Below are 9247 nucleotides of genomic sequence, written 5' to 3' on the forward strand. Positions count from 1 at the left end.
GGTAACTCAAACCTCAGTAATTGGAATGTTATTGGATCTAATAAGCACAGCAACAGGTTAACTTAGACTATCGGTGCCTCTTCCATTTCAGCAGATTTTGAGTGCATCTGCTTGTGCATATGTACCGCTCAGTGGTTTTTATTCACCTGTTTTATCTGTCTAACCACTCCAGCAGTCGGAAGAGAGAGTGTTCGTCTGCATTAGGAGACTGTCCAGCTCTATTCCTGTAGAGCCACACCCTTGCATCCTTTTCTAGATCACGGCCACCACTGATTCGTTCCCATTTCTATAGGGTCGTCCTCTCCATCCTATTGTCTTTGCTCCGTTCCTCACTGCCTGTTCATAAACGCTTCCAGGAAAAATCTCTGAAGTTTCCGCCAGGTCCTGTTTAGCCACCCGTCTTTTGACATCTAGAATTCCTTGACCCAGTGAGCTATAATGTCCCAGATAGCCAGAGTCTGATTTGGGGACGAGTGAAGTAGGCTCAATATAATTCATTGTCAGCAAGAACTGGACTCAACTCATGTATTCCTCAGGTATCGGTAACAAAAGAATGTGACCTGGGTATCTGAAATAACAATTTATAATTTTGGAGGGACTGAGGATAAGGCCCAGTAGAAGGCCCTTGCTCACTATGTGCAAAACCCTGTATTTATTTACCAGCACGACAATAAATAAGAAACCCTTATTGAACTTTTTTAAACTCATAGTTCTAAGGTCACAGTCTGAGGTCAAGGTGTTGGCAGGGCTGTGCTCTCTCTGAAAGTGCTAGTACGTAATCAGTTCCAGGTCTTTCTTCCAACATCTAGAACAGTGGTTCTCAACCTGTGGGTTGTGACCCATTTGATAGTGTTGACCCTTTCACAGGAGTCACATATCAGATATCCTCCATATCAGATATTTACACTATATTCATAACAGTACCAAAATTATAGTTATGAAGTAGCAATGAAAAGAATTTTATGATTGGGATCACCACAACATGAGGAACTGTATTAAAGGGTCACAGCTTTAGGAAGGTTGAGAACCACTGGTCTAGAAGCTCCTGTCTTGTGGCAGCATGGCTCTGATATTTTCATGGTATCCCCTGAAATCATGTTGTAGCTGGGGTTTTCTCCAGTCCTGCCCAGCACCACAGACCCTGCAACCTCTTATAAAATAATCACTCAGAAACTTATATTAATTAACCTGCTAGGCTCAGGCCAACATTGACTAGCTCTTACACTTAACTCAGCCCATTTCTGTTAATCTATATGTGGCCACGTGTTCCATGGCTTTACGTGTTGCCTTTACATGTTGCTCCCTGGACAGCAGGCTGGCAGACTCCCCGACTTCCACCTCCTAGCCTCTCTTCTCTGTTTGTCCCGCCTATCCTATACTTCCTGCCTGGCTACTGGCCAATCAGCGTTTTATTTATTCACAACATACAGGATATCCCACAGCATCATGTATTTAAATCATGCTTCAGAAATGCAGATCTCTCTGTCTCCGAGTTCTCTTTATCATAGGGATACCAACCAGGGCCCACTTTAATGATATCATTTTAATTTGGTACCTGTATAAAACTGTCTCTAAATAAGGTCACATTCTAAAGTACTAGGGGGTCAGAATTGTGATATATAAGCCAGGCATGCTGGCACACGCCTTTAATCCGAGCACTAGGGAGACAGAGGCAGGCAGATCTCTGAGTCTGAGGCTACCCTGGTCTACATAGAGAGCTCCAGGACAGCCAGGGCTGTGTAGAGAGACCCTGCACAACTCCCCCCAAAAAGAATTATAACATACATTTAAAACCATATTATTCAATCTTTAATTCCGTACATTATATTTTGATCATATTCACCTCCAGTGGCTTCCTTATTCTCAACTGGGGAACAATACACTTATTTTGACTAGCTGAGATATACTCCAAAGCAAATATTCAGGGAACATACTCAAGATATTTCTATCAGTAAGAAAAAAGAAAAGGTACAAGGGAAAAATGTAAAAATAGTAGGAAAAAGATGTCATGTGATGAGAGATGGATACTTCCTAACCCATTACACTAATGACCTCTGAACCCTCAGGGTTTAACCTGAATGGCTCTTCTCTAGATGGGGCTGAGGCGGACCCAGTGGGTCTGCTTAGACCCAGGCATTACATCCCTCCCCACTGAGCAGCTCTCTCCATGTGATGCTCTAGGAGTGAGGGCTCCATTGCTCAGTTCTCTGGCCCAAGTCCGCCACAGCCCCCTTCTCAAGCTTCATCTGAACGTAGATACGGGATACTCAAAGCAAACTTGCCATGCATCCTGGGAAGAGCACACTAGGAATATATCTGAAAGTTCATAGGCAAAGATCAAGCACAGCAGGCATTTCCAAGGGTGGCATTCAGACCCTACCCAGCCAGTGATGCCTCTCACAGGAATAACAACTTGGGTAAAGTTCTAAGCGACTGCAGAGACGGGACCTTTTTGGCTTCTGCTTGCAATTCTGATGGCTGTGGAAGAAGGAAACTGTTTTTTTGCCTGCTTATGTTCACTCTCGCTGGCGAGTTCATCTGCTATTGTTTTGGCAGGCAGGCCTTTGCCTGGTATTAGAACAAACTTCTTTGGGCTTCCAACTTAGACTGAAGACCAGAAGCTCTCCAGCAATCCTCCAGATCTTCAGCATCAGATTGGAACCAATGAGACATCCAGCCTCATGGACTTTGGAAGCAACAGCTTCTTGAGTGTGAGACAGCCACTGGTGGACCACCTGGATCCCATCCTGTAAGCCAATCTGATCACCCCCCTTTTTATATCTATGTATTTACTTAATCCATTCTGTTCCTTTAGAGAACCTTAACACCGTATGAGAACCAAGTGAGGAACTGGCCCTCTGCCAGAGAGAAACCAGATTAGAAACGAGATCTACTGGCATTTGATCCCGGACACCAGATCTGTGAGCAAATACATCTCTGCAATTTAAGCCATGCAGCCTGTAATATTTTTATCATGGCAGCCAGAGCAGACTAATACAGGTATATTCTTTAGCTCCAAAGGTTGGCATAGTTCTTGATGCTCAGAGCACAGTCTACGTCCTGGTGACATCCTCCTAGTACCTCTGTCGTAGGAATTTCTGCATACCTGGGGACACTTGGAAGGGCAGATTCTAAGATAGACCAATTCTCCGGAGCTCCTTTGGGTTCTATTTCCCTCGTATGACACTCATTTATCTTCCACTGAGCCTCAGAAATGACTTCACCCTTCTAATAAGTAGCTGACTCCTCTAAAATGACCCATGAAAATGAAAGCTTACCCAACCAACAGGAAATATAACCTTTGAATAGCACGGAAATGGGAAATTTGATTGTCCCTATGGAACGACTCAGGTTTTTATTTGTTTAAGCTAATTTATTTGAAGCTACAATAATTGCCCAGCCACATAATGAGTATAGACTAATAAATAAAGGGATGTTATTTTCTACTGGGCATTGTTTAGAGGTAGCAGGTAGTGAGGGTTAGAGAATCTTTAAAATCCTTTTTCCTCAAAATTAGTTTTGAATTGCTGTTATTGTGCCTGTTTTCTATCGGTAGAAGTTTACAAAGGCAACATAAAGCAAAATATGCAAAATAAAAAATCGAAAATCTAAAGCAAGCAATTTTAAAAAAAAATCATACTTATAAAAAGCACTAAGGGGAGAGAGCAAACAGGACTTTCTGACAGTAATGGTAGCTCTCCTCTCTCGGTACTCATTTTGAGTCAGGCACAATTCTAAGGTCTATAATAAATGCTTATTTTATAGCGTAATCAATGAATCCCGAAAACAGGTGGCAAGTAGGAATTTATAGCATTCTAAGAATTTTGCAAAAGAGAATAACCTTTGCATGGTAAAGTAGGTGGTGGAAATTATCATACAGACATCGAAGAGAGTCAAGGAGAAATAACAATATACAGAGAATACAAAGATTAACATTCTATAGTCTCTTACCTCTGTGGTGAATCCTGACTTTAAAAAGTCAATTTTTGAAAAGAATTCAGGACCATTGATCAACAGCACAGCAAACCTCTTTATTTAATTTCTCCTTTTCACTGTGTTGTTTGAATGATATTTTCAATTTTAACACACCACATGGTTTTTTTTTATGTACCACGTGATTCTTAAAAGTGAGTTAGTTCTAATGGAAGCATTTTGAAAATGGTAGTGTCATACAAAGTGTTACAAAGCAGCGTTTGTTACCCAAATCATCATCGAGATATTTTAAACCTACAAGTAGTGACCACCACTCCCGCAGCAGAAGCATTTTGACACTATCTACTACCCATCCCTTGGTATCGTTTTTGACATTTCAGCTGATGGGAAGCGAAACTTTACCGTGTATTCCCATTTTCCACAGATTATGTGCGCCTCTTGAAATTACTGCAGGAACAGACAACAGACGGAGACTATTTCCTCAGAGAGCCTGGCACTGTCTTTTATGGAGGCTGTTTTAGTGTAATAAAAGGGAGTATTGTTTCAGGTAAGAAAATGAAGAAGGGAAGGGGAGAAAGACAGCTGAGCATGGAGGAGTGAGCTCAAGCGTGTATTTGCTAGGTGTCTTGCTGCTGTGCGCTAGAGAAAAACACATATGGTGTGGATATGTCCTTAAACAGATAATGTCCACTGTCCTAGCACTGAGAACAGTTCACGAGGGCAGAGAGATTTCTTGTCTGCCCTAGTTGTCTAAAATCCCACAATTTCTTCTCATGTTGTTCTAAATACATTTAGGCATTATTTCAAAATGATAGAATAAGGGACTCCATGTGGGGCAAATGGAGACATTTCGTTATAATCATTTATTTAAAACATGTTAGTCTTGTCAAGCAGGAGTCCCTCAAACTTGCTCTACTACAGTAATGATGAGAAGTAAACAGAGAAGTGAACTGTGTCTTGTGAAGACTGAAGCCTGAACCATGGTGAATTCTCATCATTTAAAGAACTTGTAGGAAGTTTAAAAGGAAGTTTGGACATGGAGATAACACTTTTTAATCTTTTGTTCACTGAGTCATGGAGTAAGAAACATTTTGAGGGTGCTGGATCCTAACCACTAATGTACCAAGGAGCACTACAGCATTGTAAGAAACAGAAAAAAGGCCACTCTTTTGAGGAGCATCAGAGGTTTGGGGATGTGCCTAAGACTGGAATTTCCCTTCATGGGGACCCCAGGCTGTTACGATTCAGCAAATGACTGAAAAGAACAGGGCAGTGTCTGATGGGCTTGGGAAAGCCTTCTGGTTTGAATGGATTCTGGACTTCTGAGAAGTTGCTAAGAGTGACAGATGTCCCATGCTCCTTCATCCAATTTCTCCCACTTTCCTTCTTTAGCACAGTAGCAAAACCAGGGGACAAAACTGAGGATAAAACTCATTTGGTGGAGGGTTGCCTAGCATGCATGAGACCCTGGGTTCGATCCCTGCACCGCTAAAGAAACCAAACCAAACCAAAGGACATGAGTGCTAGTGCATGCCTCTAATCTCAAGAGGGAGAGGGAGGAAGATTAGACATTCAAGGTTGTCCTTGCCTACACAGGGAGTCCAAGGCCAGCCTGGAACTTAGGATACACAAGACCCTGTTGCTAAATAAAACAACAACAAAAATAACCAGCAACCTTATCTTCGCAGAATGCAATTAAGTGGATAGTGGTTCTGATCAGCTTTTTAAAAAAACTTTTTAAAAAATTTATTCTTTGTGTCTTTCACATCGTGCATCTCCATCCCATTCATTTCCCCATCACTTTGTATCTGCCCTCTGACCTTGCAACCTCCCCCCAAATAAAATCAAATAAAATTTAAGAGGGAAAAAAGATGAAAAAAAAAAAGACAGAAAAATCAGTCTCGTCGTGGAAGCTGTAGTGTGACACAGTGAGTCACACAGGAAACCCTTTTATCCATATATCTTTACTTGCAAGTGTTCATTGCAAAGAGTAGTTACTGGTCTGGTTCAAGGCTTCTGGTTTCTGCTTCACTATCTGTGCTGGGCCCTCACTGGGACTCCTCTTGATTATCCTGCTGTTGCCCTGTGTTGTGGAGATCCTGCAGCTTTGGGTTTGCAGAACTGGTCCTTTCACATGCTCCAGCAGATCACACATGGGGTGGATGGTGAGGTCGGCCAACTCATAACTTTGGTTCTGGGCCTGGGTAGTTGCAGGATTGGTCAGCCCGCCAGCTCTCCCTTGTCCTCATCACCAGGGTGAGCTCTCCTGCACTGTCCTGGTGAGTTCACCCCTTGCAGTGATGAGCAAGGGGTGGGGCCTGTTCTCCCACTTTCACAAGCTCTGTCCATTTTGGTTGGTATTTGCAAGCCAGGAGTATTCAACATAAATCTCAAAGTCCTAAAGGGCAATGTCTCTGATGCCTGCCCTTGCCCCTTTCCATCTCTCCTTCCTCCTTCCTTCACTTCTCCCCACCTCTTCCCTACCTAAAACCCACTGTTCTGCACTGAGAACCAGTTTGTACCAGGTTATGCATTCTATGCTAGGAAGGCTGATGAAGAACAAGTGTAGTGGCCGCTGGGTTCCTCCTCATGAGACCTTCCTAGCCTCACAGGAGCCTCTGGACTTCTGCCCCTTCCTAGACTACTCTCTTCCCTTGCAGCTCTGGGTCCGGCTTCCTCAAGTCAGTTCTGATTTCATTATTTTCCTTGCTAAAAAATATTTTTTTTCCCAAAGCCTAATGTGTGTGCAACCTTTCAGTCCTTCTTCCTCCCCTTGCTCATTAGGCATGTGCGTTCTGGTCAAACATCTATTGTTTGTTGTTTGGGGGCACCTGACATTTTTCTAGTTCCCATTACCTCACACTTCTGGAATGTTTCTCATGTCCTTTTCCATCAAAATACATGAAGTGCTTTCAGATGCCCCTTCACCCAGAAAGCCTCTTCTCTTGGCTCGAAGAGGGTGCAGATTTCTGCCTTCCTTAATCACACCAGGTCCTAGCACCCTTACACCCTTCCTGGATGGTCCACTATACCTCGTGTGACATCAGGTGGGCACGTCCTTGCTCCTGGACCTCAGCTTTCTTGAAGACAGAATTCCATCATTCTTTCACGTTTTTTCACTCATACCTGAAAACAAACTTGGATTTGGGGTTCAAGCCAGATCTTCCCAACCCCTTCCCATCCACCTGACAACACTTGTCTGTAGGACAGGCGGCAGGCTGCTGCCTTCGGTGGCTGTGACTGGCTATGTCTTCCCAGGCAGGTGCATCTACACTCTGGTCAACCCCGGAAATGTGACCTATATATACACTCAAGCACAGGCTCCGTAAGGGAAATAGTAATGAGATTAATGTCCTCAAGAGTGGGCAGAAGCAATCCTTCTGAAACAGAAAGGGGGTTTCATAAGTCTGGCTTTCACATTCTCTAACCTGTCCAGGAGGATGACCCAAGTGAGCCTTGCCCTGCCTACTTGGGCACCTCCTCTGGAAGCCAGTGATGGCCACTCCCTGTAGAGAAAGCAGCAAAAGTACAGCCCGGGCAGGGCCTCGAACATCTCCCCTCCTTCCCGCCCTCCCCCCACCCCCAAGCCCACCTCTTCATCCTGATGCTTATGTTTACCACTGGGGACAGAAATGCCTCCAGGGCAGAGGAGGGCTCTAACCTGCCCAAAGGCAAGGGGCTAACGGGCAACAGGCCCTAAGTAAGGCAAGTTGAGGAGAGGTTCCTGGATTTGTGGCCACTTTTAAAAAATCTAGAGTCAGCCTTGAGAATCTTCTAGAATACACACTCATTCCCAGACAGGAGATGCCGCTAATTCTTGACAACATGAATACTGAGGTCAGCTTGGAGAAGATAAACTCTCACCTTTTCTCCCTAAGCACCATTTATCATTATAAATAATAATGTGGAAACAGCACAATTAACCACATCTTCTCTCTCTCTCTCTCTCTCTCTCTCTGACTCTTCCCTATATCCTTGGATAGTCCAGTTGTATGGAACCCAGTGAGAATTACACTTCCTCCTCAGATACTTTGGAAGACTGATGGAGACAACGATTGATTCTTTCTAAAGGATAGTCCAAGAGAGAACTTGGTTTATGATTTGCAGACAGTTCCCTAATTTGCATAACATGCATACATCTTTCTTTTGCCAGCCCGAATAATTGAGTGGAATCTATTTGCATGTTTATCTCCAAGGGTAAGCAAGGTGTGTATTGAATCATTCAATGGGTTCTTGAGTGTGTACATATTTCCCTGTGAGCTTTGACTAAGGGCAATTGTGTACCTGCCATATCCACAGGCTCAGGGCTTTGCTTATTTTATGGCCAACATGTTGTGTCTCCAACTCAGCTGGTAGAAGCTCTTGCAAAGATGACAATCATTTTCAGACTTCAAAGCCAAATTTTATGTTGGCATCCTCCATTGATCTGGAAAGGCATTTAGAGGTTATGTTTGACATTGATAAAGTTGTTCCACAAGGCCAAGCTGCTGTAATTTGACCTTCAGCAAACCTATGAGGTTTATGCTGAGATAAGCGAGGTTTGAAATAAACAGTCACTGTCCACCGACCTTGATCCCTTCCATATTGTCCATGGTGATAATAACAAGATAATGGTATGAGTAACAAATCCAGCAGATCAAGGGCTGGTCTTGCACCAGACCTTCTAATAAAGTCATCTCCACACTCACTCTAGGAAGTTCTCCTGCTAGCTCTGTGTTGCTCCCATTTTACAGACAAGGAGCCAGGCTTAAAGATTTGAAATCACCTGCGTGAAATCCCAAGATATCTCAGGACCTATGTCAGGACTTAAATCCATGTTTCTCTGACACAAAGCAAGCCGTGTCCAAATCACTGGCACTGCCCACTACTTGTTTTCATCACTAGTCAAGAGACCTCACTCCAGATTGATTTATCAAGCCATCTCATGACCTTTGACGAAATGCTTTCACTATCACAGGAAGCTGTCAGTCTTCCTGGACATCCACTATGAGTCAGACACCGCTAGATTCTTCACTGGACACGTCTCATGCCCTCCTGTGTAGGTGGACATTGTTAGGGCCATGTTTGAAGTTGTGGACACTGGTGTTCAAAGAGAACAACTTGCCTGCCCTCGGTTACGAATGTGAAGCAGAGCACAGGTCTGAGCCTATTTTGTACCTTTAAAAATGGTTCATGGGCTTGTTAAAATTCAAATCCTACTGTTTAAACTGAGGATTCCTTCCCTCAGCACTTATTGGCTTGTGATTTTAGTGAACTATCCCCAATAACTTCCTGGGATTTGCTTTGGAGTTAGGAAACAGTTGGAGAAGGTATA

This window comes from Peromyscus maniculatus, chromosome 13, assembly GCF_049852395.1.
Source record: "Peromyscus maniculatus bairdii isolate BWxNUB_F1_BW_parent chromosome 13, HU_Pman_BW_mat_3.1, whole genome shotgun sequence".
NCBI classification, from domain to species: Eukaryota; Metazoa; Chordata; class Mammalia; order Rodentia; family Cricetidae; genus Peromyscus; species Peromyscus maniculatus.